We start from the raw sequence: 14937 nt of genomic DNA on the forward strand, positions 1-14937 counted from the left end.
AATTAGTCCACCCCTCTGCCCTTTTCTGTAGCTATAGCAACCAACCACTCAATATCTGGGAACAATCCCCACTCCTGACCCCCCAATAATAGCATGAAGACATTATGAGCTGCAAGAAGAAAGGGGCTGCAGGTATTTTGTTCACTGCTGAACTCCCTGCACCTAGAACAATGCCTGGCCATAGTAGGTGCTCAATTTTTCTTTGGTGAAAGGAGAGAGCGAATGAATGGATGAACAGATTGCTTTTTGATTTTCTGGGAGACAGATGTCTTCGTGGCCTGCATCAATTTCTCTTCTTTTCAAGACATGCTTGAGATTCCTTTTGGAAGTGACTCCCTTAATCCATATTCAGCTTTTCTGAAAGGCAAGCAGGGTTTCAGGGGTCTCCTCTGAAAATAGAAGCCGGTGGAAATCCAGATCTAGCAACTATCTATTTCCATCCGACCACCAGATGTAGAGTGTGACTGGTCCAGAGATCAGACCTCTGCAGGAAAGTATAGGTCAAGGAGCTCTCATTCCACTGACATTGTAAGCTCTAAGGATGATTTAAGCCCATTGATGCTGGAGGCCACCATGAAGAAAGAGCTGGCTAGGAATAAAGCCAAATCAGGCAGAACCCTGCAGGTGCAGGGATGGGGGAAGGCAGAAACCACCTCAGACTTTGCAGTTACTTTAGTTAATAAATCTCAGTTTTTGCTTCAATCCAGTTTGTCCTGGATCTTCTAGTACATGCTCCAGATGGGTCCTAATGAACAGAGACATATACCTCCTCAACTTAACCTGGGTAATCTCCTGTGCTTCAGTCCCAGGTCAGTGACATTCCCTCACACAGCATCTCTTTGAATTTCACCTCAATCCATCATTAGCATGGTGCCCAGGCACATGTCAGAACCATAACTGCAGAAATGATTCCTTCCCTGTGTCATGTATTTTCTATGTATAATTCCTAGGGTGCAAATCATGTACTGTCCTTTCCAATCTAAGATGGTTTCATAAATTGTTGTTCGTGATTAAGTAATCACCCTCTATGCTTGGAATGGATGCTTGTTCACAGGCAACCACAAAGCTGACCTTTAGCCCACCAGAGTCTCTCTCCTTCTGCAGGCTCACAAATTAGCATGGGATCAAAAGCTCAAATGCAGACGAAATTAGGTTGGGCTAATTATCTTTGCTAATAAAAGAACTGTCACCCTGGTGGATCCACTTGGGTGATTTTGGAAGGAAACAGGGGCCTTTTCTATTAGAGAACTGAATCTCTGTTGAAAACCCTCTGCGACTCTTCCTTACTTAACCCCCAGCACACATCCCCCAAGCAAGGATCACAGCAGAACACTCTTTCCATTATTAGAAGCTGTCATTTCTCATCATGCTATGTCTAAATTTGCTCAAATGTTTTCACTAATATTCTGACAATTTAGGAAAAATGTTCTAGAAGAGAGAAGACACCGCAAAGAACTCTAATGTAAGAACAAGCTCATGTTCTACCAATTGAGGGTGCTTAAAAAGGTCTCTGAGAGTTGAAAGTAAACAGATGTCTTCAAATTTCTGCAACAGAAGAGTGGGGTGCAAAAATAGAACACTGATGCTATAAGCGACACTAATTACTGAGCACAGGTATTTCGAGCCTCTCATTTACAAAATCAAGACAGCTAAAATCCACTGCCATGGACTGTGGTATCTGTGCTTGGCTTACCTGTGGGTAAGCATCCCATCTGGATTCAAATATGCTCACAGCAGTTCATGGGGTTCAGAGGACACCTTCTGAAGGTGGGAGTCAGCTCACTATCGAACAGTTCCACAAAAAGTGTGTGTGTGGGGGACAGGCAGGGCCTGATCCTTTCCTTCAGTCTTCTTAATTATAACCTAAGTCTTCATGAAATCATTTTCAAATTAAATCCTTCTGTGCTCCCTAAATTAAATCTTTCTCTTTTCCCAGATCCAAACCTCTTAGGCATAGCAGGCATTAACATTTTTTTTTTATTTATCACATTAAGAAATATATGTTGTTTCCTCAGCTTCTGCCAATTGTGGAGTTATTTGTTTGCAGAACCCAGCCTTAACCATTCATCTGATAGAAAGAAAATGTGAACCTTATTATCCAGGATGATTTTATTCACTGCTAGGCAAAGTGGAATCTACTATGGAATTCTAAGATGATGACCCCCCCCCAAAAAAAAAGAACAAAGAAAAACGATTTCCCAATTGGTGCTAATAACCTTCTAGCAAAGTATTATAAGTGGCAAATCAAATAAACAGTGAGAAACAATTGTAAAAACAATGATGATGATGAAGATTGAAGGAATCAGTCAGGAAACTTGGCTTAGCCAAAGAAAGCACTCTTCGACAGCCATGTTTAATAACTCTACAGTCTGGGCAAGCCACTTCATCTTCCTGAGCTTCATTTCTCCCCTCTATACAATAAAAATAGCAATCTTGTCTACTGCAATGCTGGTCTTCCTGGCTAATGCCCTCAGTTTTTACTCTACATTTACAGATCTCAGGACAATGCCTAGGTACCCATTAAGTGCTTAATAAATGGCAGCCTTTGTTGATCTTATTAATTTAGCAACATTTCTTGAATAGAGACGATAAATTGTTGTTTGCTGTTCATCAATATCCTTTTCTGGAAAAATTCCATCTGTTCATTTAAATCAATTGTTTTTTATGATTTGTAGGTGCATCCTTTCTGGCTCGGATGAGTTCATGGAATCTTCTTGCAAGGCCCTGATTTAAGTTTTCCTTGACTGAAGGGCTTTCAGTGTCAGCTGGAACAGAAGTTTGCCAAAAGTATACAAAAGTTCCTACTAGATTTGGAATTTCCTGGTACTGTGCATAAAACTCACTGGCCAAGTCTGCACCCCTTGTAACATACATTGATTGATATTCTACTTCCTGATCGTAAACTTGGCTATGTCCTTTGCTGTCTGTTCTAGTTTTTGTGAGATGTCCCCCTAAACCTCCTGTGGTAGATTCAGAGGTAAAACAATTAGATTGTGAGAACTGTGACCTATTCGGTCGATCCTAGTTTGAATGGACTGACTGGGTGGTGACTATAGGTAGGTGAGAATGGCTGGAAGAGGGGACATGCTCTGGAAGTATGCATCTTCTGGGGAGCCCCTTCTCTTCTGCTTCCTGGCTGTCTTGAGCTAAGCACCCTTCCACCATGACAGTCTGCTTCACCTTACACCCGGAGAAATGGAGTTTGCCTACCCCAGACTGAACATCTGGAGCAGTGAGCCTAAATAAACTTTTCCTCCTCTCAGTTATTCTTATTAACAGAATGAGAAATTTTAGTTCAAGATAATAATGATGGTAAATCAATGGCATGTTGAAAGTTCCCCTGTAATGATAACGTTTTCACTTGTGTTTTTTGTTGGGGATCTAAGGTAGGGCCTAGCACATGCTACGCAAGTGTTCTACCATGAAGCCACAACTCCAGAGCAATATTTTTCGTTGCTGTTGTTGTTTTGATGATTGGAGACACTGAGTTGCCCAGGAGGGACATGACTTTCCAGTCTTCCTGCCTTGGTCTCTGAAGTCACTGGATTACATGTACCCCTGTACCTGGCTGAATATACATCTTGTCACTTGCAGTGTGTTCTTCAGTACTATGCAAGCATTACAACCCTAAATGGTAAGAATTATAAGAATCAGTGTGTGTGAGTGTTTTCCCTCAGTGTGGGAATGAAACCCAGGGCCTCATTCATGCTAAACAAGTGCATTATCACTGAGATACATCCCCAGCCCCGTAGATGTATTTTTATGATCATTTACCTATTAGGATTTTGGAAAAGCAGGCTGACAACAATAAAATGAACCTCAAAACTCCAACCAGGAATTCAATTTGTTCCATATGACAAATAATGTATCTGTGTTTTATACAGGCATTTTACAACATCTGGTGCCTTAAATAAGTAAAAGTATTTGTTAGGAAAACAAGGGTTTACATGTGACTCCCTTCAACTTTGGAATAACCCAATGGCACAACTGTAGTGTGGAATGTTGCAAAGTGAAGTCAGTCTCTACAACTAGTGAACTGTGAGTTTGTCTCTGTGTCTTCTATTATGTTCCACTGCTCTACATGTCAATTTTGGTGTCAATACCATGACATTTTGTTACTATAGCTTTGTAGTATAGTTTAATGTCTGGTACCCTAATGCCTCCTGCTTCTGACTATTTACTAAGGATGGCTTTTGCTATTCTGGGTCCTTATTTTTCCAAATGAATTTCACAATTGCCTTTCCTATTTCTATAAGAAATGGCGATGGGATTTTAATGGGAGTCGCATTGAATCTGTATAGAGCTTTGCATACTATGGCCATTTTGACCATATTAATTTTGCCTATCCAAGAACATGGGAGATCTTTCAATCTTCTTCAATTTCTTTCTCCAGTGTTCTGTAGTTTTCATTGTAGAGGTCTTTCACCTCTTTTTTTTTTTAAGGTTATTGTAAATGGGGTAGTTTTCCCAATTTCTCTTTCAGAGGATTCATCACTCATGTATAGAAATGCCTTTGATTTATGGGTATTGATTTTATATCCCGCTACTTTGCTGAATTCATTAATTAATTCTAGAAGTTTTCTGGTAGAGGTTTTTGCATCCTGTAAGTATAGAATCATATCGTCAGCAAATGATGATAGTTTAAGTTCTTCTTTTCCTATTTATATCCCTCTAATTTTTTTATCTGTCTAATTGCTCTGGCTAGAGTTTCAAGGACTATGCTGAATATAAGTGGTTAAAGAGGGCATCCTTGTCTTGTTCCAGTTTTAGAGGGAATGCTTCCAATTTTTCTCCATTTAGAATGATGTTGGCCTTGGGTTTAGCATTGATAGCTTTTAAAATGTTGAGGTATGTTCCTACTATCTCTAGTTCTTCCTAGTGTTTTGAACATGAAAGGGTGCTATATTTTGTCAAATGCTTTCTCTGCATTAATTGATATAATCATATGAATCTTATCTTTAAGTCTATTGATGTGATGAATTATATTTATTGATTCCCATATGTAGAAGCAAACTTGCATCACTGGAATAAACCCCACTTGATCATGGTGCACTATTTTTTATTATGTTTTTGTATGTGATTTTCGAGAATTTTATTGAGAATTTTTGCATCAATGTTCATCAGGAATATTCGTCTGAAACTTTCTTTCCTTGATGTGACTCTGCCTTGTTTTGGTATCAGGATGATACTAGCTTTGTAGAATAAAACCAATCTGGAAAGCAGTAGGGAGATTCCTTAGAAAACTTCGAGTGGAACCATCATTTGACCCAGCTATCCCACTCCTCAGTCTATATCCAAAGGACTTATAAATAGCATACAATGATAACAGCTACATCAATGTTTATAGCAGCTCATTTCACAATAGCTAAACTGTGGATGCCCTAGATGCCCTTCAATAGATGAATGGATAAAGAAACTCTGGTACATCTATACAATGGAATATAACTCAACATTAAAAGTGAATAAAATTATGGCATTTGCAGGTAAATGGATGGAGTTGAAGAATATCATGATAAGTGAAGTTAGCCAATCCCAAAAACCCAAAGGCTGAATGTTCTCTCTGATAAGTGAAGTCTAATGCATAATGTGGGGGACATGGGAAAAATGGAGAAACTTTGATGGCACAAAGAGGAGGAAGGTGTGGGGAGGTGGCATGGGGTAGAAAAGATGGTGAAATGAGCTAGACATCATTACCCTAGGTCCATGTATGACTACACATATGGTACAACAACTACATTGTGTACAACCATAGAAATGTAAAGTTGTGCTGCAATTGTATACAATGAATCAAAATGCATTCTACTGTCATATATACTAATTGAAATAAATTTAAAACAAAAATTCAGAGAAATTTAAATAAATAAATAAATAAATAAGGTCGGCCTAGGTCTGGGTGAAGGCCTAGTTCCTCTGTTTAATAGCTGTATAAATTAATGTTGGTTCACCAACCTCTCTGAGACTCATTTTCTTCATTTCTCAGAAAAAATGAAATAATACTCATTATCATCCATCTCAGAGATTGGATGAGAGAATTAAATGAGGTATTGAAATGTACCCAGCACAATTCTTGGCACAGAGTAGACGAGGGACGTGCCTTGGGACTGAATTTGACTCCAAAATAAAGTCAAAATGAAAAAAAAAAAAAGCAGTCATACAGTAAACTTAATTAGTGTTGAAGGAAATACTGGATGTTATTAGGATGACTGTTGTTTCCTCTTTTTTAACAGATGCAAGGAGAAAATATGTGTTTACTTTAGGGTTCTGATTTGCATATTTATGAAATGGGACTTTTAAAAGATTGGACAGGGCTATCGTTTTGCTTAAGAAAATACAGTAACTGTTTGCTAGTGTTGCAATCTGACTGTCAATCCATCCACCCAAGTAGAGAAATTCTCCCTTCAAAGCCTATGTTCTACCATCAAATAATAACAACCTACTGAATAGAAAGAAATCTATGAAAACCAGAATGCAACTTGGTCCCATTCCTAGAAAAACATATAATCCTACTGATGGAAAAAATCTTGAAATCATCATAATTCACACAAGCCCATACCCCAGGTCAGATGCAGAAACATCCCTAGCACAAACTAGCTATTGGTGAAGTTGGAAAAATAAAATAAGATCTTGGAAATTCCTCTAAAATATTCTCAGGGCTGTGAGATTCTAGGTTCAACATCATTTCTTGCAGTTTATTCATTCATGTACAACCTTTGCAATTGTTGCTATAAAACTATAAACTGATTAATTGGCTTCTTCCTAGAAAATGGCCTTTTCTTTACAAGAAATCAAAAAAAATTAATGAGTGCAACTGCATTAAATACAAGTTATTGATGAAGCCAAGAAATGAAATCAGTGCAGACTTTTTCCCAGTCAATCTAAAAGGTCTATAGAAATTTGTTTTACTCTAGCTCTGCATCTAACATGGGTGCACACCCACCAAGTGCACTGTGGTCAGAAGGCCCCAAATGAAACTGTACATGCAGTTTTAGGTTCAGAAGCTCAACACTCTCCATGAAAGAGATAGGGTTTCCCATTCGGCTTTTCAAAACAGGTAACTGGTATTCCTCAAATAATAAAATTCAGCATGTTATCGAAACCTTTAGATTAAAGCAAGAAAATACAATCAAACATAACCTTCAAAATATTTCCTGTACTATTAACAAAAACTAGAGGTGCATCATTTTAGAGTATGGATTGCCTTCTCCAAAATGCAAGCTAAGCCTGAAAAACTTTATAATATTTCAAGCATTTTCTCTGTATTTGTCTGGTGTTTTCCTATGATGGCAGATTTAGCAAGGTATCCTCACAATGCAATTGGATCACAAATTGTCTTTTTCTTTAGGGTAAACCATTTATGACTTTTATGAGTCTTGCATATATTCACTCAAGATTGCTCTGTAGTCATCCTCTTTTGATACTTACTGGAGGTGAAGAGATTCTCTGAGGTCTGCTTATAAGTGCAAGATGTCAAGGTTTTCACTGCACTTTATAGAACTCGTGTGAGTTTATGTAGAGCTGCTTTGTGTCATAAAATAGTGGTATTTTAAAAGTTTCCCTAATTTGTGTGAAAACTGCTCCAAAATACACTGTAAGTGTGACTACCAGTTTATTCTCCTCTGCACAGTATTCAAACAACTGCCAAAATCCTGTGTGTGGACGTTACCACTTTCCCAAGTTCTCAACAAAGTTCTGGTCCCACTTGCTTGAGGAATTTCTACTTATGATAATTAAAATGACACATTTACCATGAAGTGCAGTGGGCCATTTCCAGCAAATGTTACTCATGTCTGAATTGGTTTTTCCATTTATAAAGAATAGTTTTTCCCATTAATTATGATGGGGATTAATAGCCACTTAAAAGTTATCACCCCAAATGCAAAAATCCAAAGACCAATGGTTATTGGATCATGAAGACGTTAAGCAACGCTAATGGTATCTCCTTCCAAAATATCTGTTTATTTCCTCTAGAAACATAAACAACTGTAATTAAAAGTTTCATTTTCCACTTTAGACTTGGTTTTGTATAATGTCTAGAGCAACTGCAAATATTACAATTGAGCACACTGTCCATGAACAATTGGTAACAGCTTTCATTAGTAGACTCTTCTGAAAGGTTATAGGAAAAATAACTAATGTAAGTGAAGAACTTACACATTTCAAACATGAAGTGTTTAATGCTAAATCAATTTCCCTTCTCTACTGGCATTTACAGATTCCTCAAGAACACCTAAAATAGAATCTGATTCATAATAAATTTTAATTTACATAAAACTCCAGGGAAATACATGAGACATTCCTTAAATCCTTTTCCAGATCAGAAAGTTTCTAATTTGCAGGATAAGAGGGTGCAAATGTTTCCTTAAAACCAATTTTCAAAGTTTATAGCCATACAGAAAAAGTTTATACACCCATATACCATATGGTAATCCAATCAAATCTGGAAAGTTTTATAAAAGTAAAAAACTTTAAAAAAAAAAGACAGAAAAGGGGGAAAAATGTTTAAAAAAAGTGTGTGGGGTTAAAAGGGATACATATTAAAGCTTTGATAAAAATCAATCATTCAGATTTGGTTAACGATAGAGAAAAGAAATTTAAATGAAAAGAAAGAGTATTTTTAAAACCTTTACTAAGATAAGATAGATAACTTCAAATTCAGTCTTAGAACAGTAAGAAATCTGAAGTCCAGACAGAAGAAAAAGAGTAGCATTATAGTTTTAAATTCCAATAAAAAGCACTCTGGGCACAATTCTATTTCAAGATAATTCACTGCAGAAGGGGGAGGGACATCCAAGATCAAATGCAAGATTGTTTTTCCTTTTCATTTACAGCTTTAAAAGCTTCTTGGCAGCACTGGTAATCTGTCAGAAAGGGTGAAAATGGTGCTTAATAGATAATTTTAAGACTTTACTCAAAAAGATGTTAATAAATACATGGGAGCCAGGACTTGGAAGTGGCACTAGGAGTACCATGAGCACAATGTTCTTTTGCCATCACCTGTTATAAATCTAAAAATGCCATCCTCTCTGACTGCATGTTTCTTGCCTCTAAAATAAGCAAGAAGCTGTGAAATTGTTTCCATGTTTCCCAGGCTCAGAAAAGAGAAGGGCAAACTCTAAATGCTTCAGCCGCCTCCATCAAAGACAAGTTGGTTTTAGATTTTTAAATGTTTGTGCTGAATAATGGAAATACGATCCGGTTTAAATCCTAAGTGTTTCAAACAGCTTCTGAGTCTCTAGATCTGATAACCAACATGTACAGACATCCTGGCCCAGGAAACGGGTTTCAACTGTAAGAGACCTGCCTCTCATAAATGTCCAGGAATGTGAATGAGTGTAGCAAAGTTCACCGGAGATCTGAAAGGCAAGTTTACAATAGTCACAAGATCTGAGTGAAAATGAAATGGCCAGTGATTCTCACATGAAGAGGAGCAGGCAGGGAAGCCAAATTTGCTGGGCATCCCCGCTCAATCTCTTTGCTTACCTTGCCTGACATCCCAGAAAGCACAACCTAGGGGGCTAGGTTCCCCCTCTGGGATTGGAACATTCCAGGAAAGAGTTTATCCAATGCAATATCACGAGAACTTTCTTTGGATACTACCTCTCTTCTAAATGAAAGTGCACTATTTTTAGAGAAAACGGTTCCTATTTTAGCCGAATGTATCCTGGGAGATGTCTCAAAAGAAAGCCTTGTTGGTCCTGTCATTGGAATTGAGGGTTAAAAGCATTTACATGTACATCACTTTTCTGAAGTTCAAGGATCATAAAGCTTCTGAGCCAACTATCCTATTCCCTCGGATGGCTTTTATAAGGAGGTGTTTGCACAGTGGTTGTTTTTTGATGGAGTAAAACCACAAAGGGTATTCCCTCCTCATTACCACTTCTGGTAATTTTCTTCATGTGTCAGCTACAAATACCATACAATTTCCACATCCAGAAGATGAGACTCTGAGATACAATCTGGAATCCCCACAGTGTTAAGAAGACCTGAAATGCAATTGATTGTCCCCATTTCACAGCAGGCATGTTAAGGAATCAAAGAGAGACATGATTGGTGCAATGTAGATACCATACAAATCAGCCCTTCCAAACACACACCTCTGATATTGGTCCTCTTTCTACTGGGAACAGTTCTATTTTGGAATATGTACATGTGTGTACACAGTTGCTTGTGTATATGAATCTGTGCATAGGGAACTCATTTCTTTTTTAAATTTTTTAATGTTTACATGGGAATAATCTTTATTTTGTTTATTTATTTATTTATTTATTTGTGTGTGTGTCTGTCTGTCTGTGTGTGTGGTGCCAAGGATCAAACACACTTCCTCATATGCTCGAGGGAAGCACTCTGCCACAATCCGAGCCCAACTTTTATTTCTTTTATGCCCAATGAACTATGACAACAGTTACAGCGAGCCTAGGTTAACATCGAACTTCAGGGTCACAAGTGTATACAGAAGTGCTCAATGATGGCTCAAGGTGATAAGTTCTGGAATCAGTCCACCTGGTACTGAATCGAATCTCTGCAAAGGAATCTTGCACAAATTACTTGCTTCTCTTAGCCTCAGTTTCCTTAAGGAAGAGGAAAATGATTTTCACTCCACAAGGTTCTTCAATTAAAGAGTCTACATAAAGTTCTTCAAAAAAGTGCCCAGGACAGATCAAAGATTAGATGAGGGTGGCTACTAATAAAATAATTCAAAGACATTTATGGGTAGCCAAATCCCTTCCTTGGATTTGAGACATTTTATAAATGTGCAGAAAGTAGAACATAAAATTATTTTTAAAAAGTGAGAATGAGAGTAAGAAAAGAAAGATGACATTAGAGGCCAAGTCAGGAGTCAAAAGGAAATTTCACAGATCCCAACATGCTAAGAGTGACACACAATGGACCAGGGACCAGCTCTTCCTCACACATGGGAAGTTAATTTCTTCCACCTCCTTGGAGGCTCACTGAATGTGTTTTCAGTGGGTAGGGTGTGAGGGAGGGTGTGCTCGCATGTGTGTATCTCTGCCAATCTCCAAGACACACAGGGAGAAGCTGCAATCAAGAATTTGGAGAAGACAGGGTGTCCATCAAAAGCACATGGAGCAGACTGCTTTCTGTCCATCTGTTAACTTGCAAAACTGAGAAGCTGTGCTTCATTCTGTAGATCACACTTTGAAAAGAGAAATGAGCAAACTGGAATGTGTTTGGAAGTGAGAGACAAGGATGGGGGAAGGACCTCAGTTTACAAAAGTGCACAACAGTTACAGGGAATGTGGGTGCAGGGCCTGGTGGGGGGGCAGAGAGAGGAAGAGGCTGCACATGGCAGCTCTCTTCAAACTAAGTTAAACACAGACGTGGGAAGAGGGGGGTATTGTGTAAACCCATGGCATAGAAAGAAGAATAATGAAAAAGAGGTGAAATCAGGATTTGTTGGGAACTCCACACTCAGGAAGTTCCAAAGATGAAATGGCCTCCATTTCATTCATTTATTTAAGGAATATTATTTCATGTATCGATGATATGCTTCCCAATGATAGGAATATCCAGGAGCCAACACTCAAGAAGACCAACAGGCTTACCAGGGTGAGATTATAAACCACAATAACTCATTAGGATGAAATAACTAACAGAACATTGAAATGTTACCTGGACTAATGGCCACCCAGGCTCTATAGTTGCTTTCCTAGCAACCAGGTATATACATGTGACTAAATTCTGACCAATAGGAAGAGAGTGGGGGTAGCACATGTTCTTAAAGGGATGGGAAACACCATACACTGTGCATTTTCTAACTGAGACTCCTACTTGATAAATGGGCAAATAATAAGATAGGGAGAGTCAGGATTACAAACAAAAAAAAAAAATTCCCAGATCAGCCCTGAATGTCTTGCTGCAGACTATTCTATGAAAACAAAATTCACCATATTGGTTAAGTCAGTGTTCCTTGGATTATCACAGCAGATGTATAGCATTGCAATTATCCTTACCTAAAAAAAAAATACTCGTATTTGTGACAAAACTGATATTTAAAAATCCAAGTTTTAAAGCAAATTCGAGAACATAATCTAATCTTCAGATTTCTTAAGCTTCCACCTTCCATGATTCAAATTCACAGTATGTGTGTGTGTGTGTGTGTGTGTGTGTGTATTCACTTTCTTTGTGTTGCACACACATACCGCTATACATGCATATATAGAACTGAATGTGACAACCTGTTTAAAGGAGGTTCCTGCTAGGATACATAACTTAGATGAGCATCCCCCCTTCCACTGAGAATCTAAACACCCAGTTGAAAAAGCTAAATGTTCTCACAAAGCAAGGTAATTATAACTGCATCTTTGAGTCAATAAAATATTTAGACACAGAAGCCCAGGTGCAGGATTGAAAGACTGGGCCTGGCACGACCCACATGTGGCTCCCTTGCAGAGAGGAAATTTGCTTTCCCTGGGCTCGATGGCACGAATATCTAAAAGGGTGAATTTCTAGAGTGGAGACTATTTTCAAACTAGATGATCTACTGATTATATGTTTGATATAAATGCCAGAGAAAGAAAAGACTGGTGTCATTTAGGAGACAAGGGGGAAATCAATTAGATTATCTTGTCATTTTCTGTGGCTACTAGTGAGATACAGTGCCTTAAAAAAATCACTCTAGAAAATGTAGAGAAACAATGGGATTAAGAGTGGCCATGGGCCAGGGATGTGACTTAGTGGTAGAGCATTTACCTTGCATAAGTAAGTTCCTGGGTTCAATCTTCAACCTTTTAAAAATAATTAAAAAACAGCCAAAGATAAATGACTTTTTCCAATGTCAATGTGAATCACACTTTAATGATCTCTTCCAAAAGGTATTTGCTTCCAAATAAAGCAAAAGGAGTGATACAATAGCAATCAATTATTTAACTTGTGTGAACTATTATCAATGGTCAACACTTCTGCTGGAACCTACACTTGCCAGACTATAAGCCAATGCACTTTGGGAAGAATCTCATTTTTTTAATTGATTTTTAACATATGACAGTGGAGTACATTACAATTCATATTACATGTAAAGAGCACAATTTTCATATCTCTGGTTGTATATAAAGTATATTAATACCAATTCATGTCTTCTTATATGTACTCTGGAAAATGATTTTCATCACATTCCACCATCATTGCTACAGAGCAAGGAGAGTCTCATTTTTTCTACTAAGGTGTTGAACTGTTATGGTGCCTAGTTTATAGATGAGGAAACCAAGGTGCATTCACTCAACATATTTAAGAAGTGCCAGCCAAGCACCAAGCACAATGACAAAACATAAGGCCTCTGCCTTTGAAGTCCTGCATCTAAAATGCAGAAGGCACAAACATATATCTTGGCAACATTATGACCGACCACCAAGTTGTCACTTGATACTGTTCCTTTTTAAACCTGAAGTTGAAGAGGGAATGCATGGTTCCATGTGGACTGGGGCACCCTCATTTCCTCCTGTCTTACACCTTCCCTGTTTTACATATTTATAATGCTTCAGGGACCCCAATTATAGGATTGCAGCAGCGGCTGTGTTCAGTTTTGCTTGTCTGACCACAAATTCTTAGCCATATGGGTTTCTTAATTGGCAGTCCTTCTCCAGACCGCCAGCTTAGCCATTCTGGACTTCAGCTTCTTTAGCTAAAAGTAAAAGAAGTGTGTGGGTGGGTGGGTGGGGGGTCTTGGTTGCTTCTTGCTCTTCTCTTGATCCATATGAGACCCTTATGAGTCCCAAGCCATGCCTAATCCCTGGGATATGGTAATAGGGAGAACATGAGCAGGTGACACTTGAAAAATTCACCAGGGAAAACAGATCAAAATCAAACAGTGACAAAAGAAGTCCTTTCTTTCTGACTATGAGACCAGAATATGCATGGGTATGGTGGATACAAGCTTTGGAGTCCAAACACATGGGTTCCCAGCCCATCTCTCTTTTTTTGGGTGCACTTTAGCCAAGTCTCATGAGCTCTCTGAGTTTCCATTCCCTTAGCTGTAAAATGGGAACAGAACAGACTATGCTGTTGGTTTGAAGACTACCTGTGACAACAGAAATAGAATCAAGAAAATGGTGCCTTGCACACGTGGTAAGAACTCAGAAAATGATGGTATTAGAGATTTTTATATTTGACCCTTTTAAAGGCTAATGCCAAAGGCACTGGGTCAGCTAACACAGGGAAGCTTATAATATATTTAAGTATTCATATTCTCCTACATCTCTCTCTTGGCTAAGGTGCCTGAGGCGGCCAGAAATAATGACACTATTTGTGATCCTATGTTTATGCAACAGAAATGAAATGGAATTTTATGGTCCACTGTGTTCAACACTGATGCCCACAATAGGATAATTCCATGCCATGCTGTATAACAAGAATCCAGGCAATACCCCAGCCAAAAATGCAGCACTCAGGCCAGCAAGGATTTACCAGACCATTGGCTTAAGCAAGTGAGTCCCACATCTGGAGACTACATCTTACATGCTCTCAGTAGGAGATATTCTGCTGAACTGTGGAGTAAATCAGATCATCATTTTTAAACAGGTATCAAATATTGATAGGGGAAAATATTTTTAAACCATAACTAACTCGCCTATTCAATAACAACAACAAAAAATAAAGCTCATAAAATGAAATTAGAAATAGTGAATAAATGTCATCTGTGAGGGTACAGGAAACCCTGCTGGTTGATAAGAAAGGAAGACAACATAAATGGCCATGTTTCATGCATAAGCTTACAAAACATTACACCCATAGGTCTCAAGTTGGAGCCAAATATAGGAATACTGAGTTGTTATCCAAGATGAAAGTTCATGCTAATATCTACCTGGGACCTCACGTGAATTATTATTGCCAAATGATGACATAATCATCATTCTTGAAAAACCTACTAGCATTTTGTTTGTTTTCTTTTTAGTAGTGGTTACTTAATTTAATAAGCCACCA

The sequence above is a fragment of the Ictidomys tridecemlineatus genome (genome assembly GCF_052094955.1).
Source record: "Ictidomys tridecemlineatus isolate mIctTri1 chromosome 5 unlocalized genomic scaffold, mIctTri1.hap1 SUPER_5_unloc_3, whole genome shotgun sequence".
NCBI classification, from domain to species: Eukaryota; Metazoa; Chordata; class Mammalia; order Rodentia; family Sciuridae; genus Ictidomys; species Ictidomys tridecemlineatus.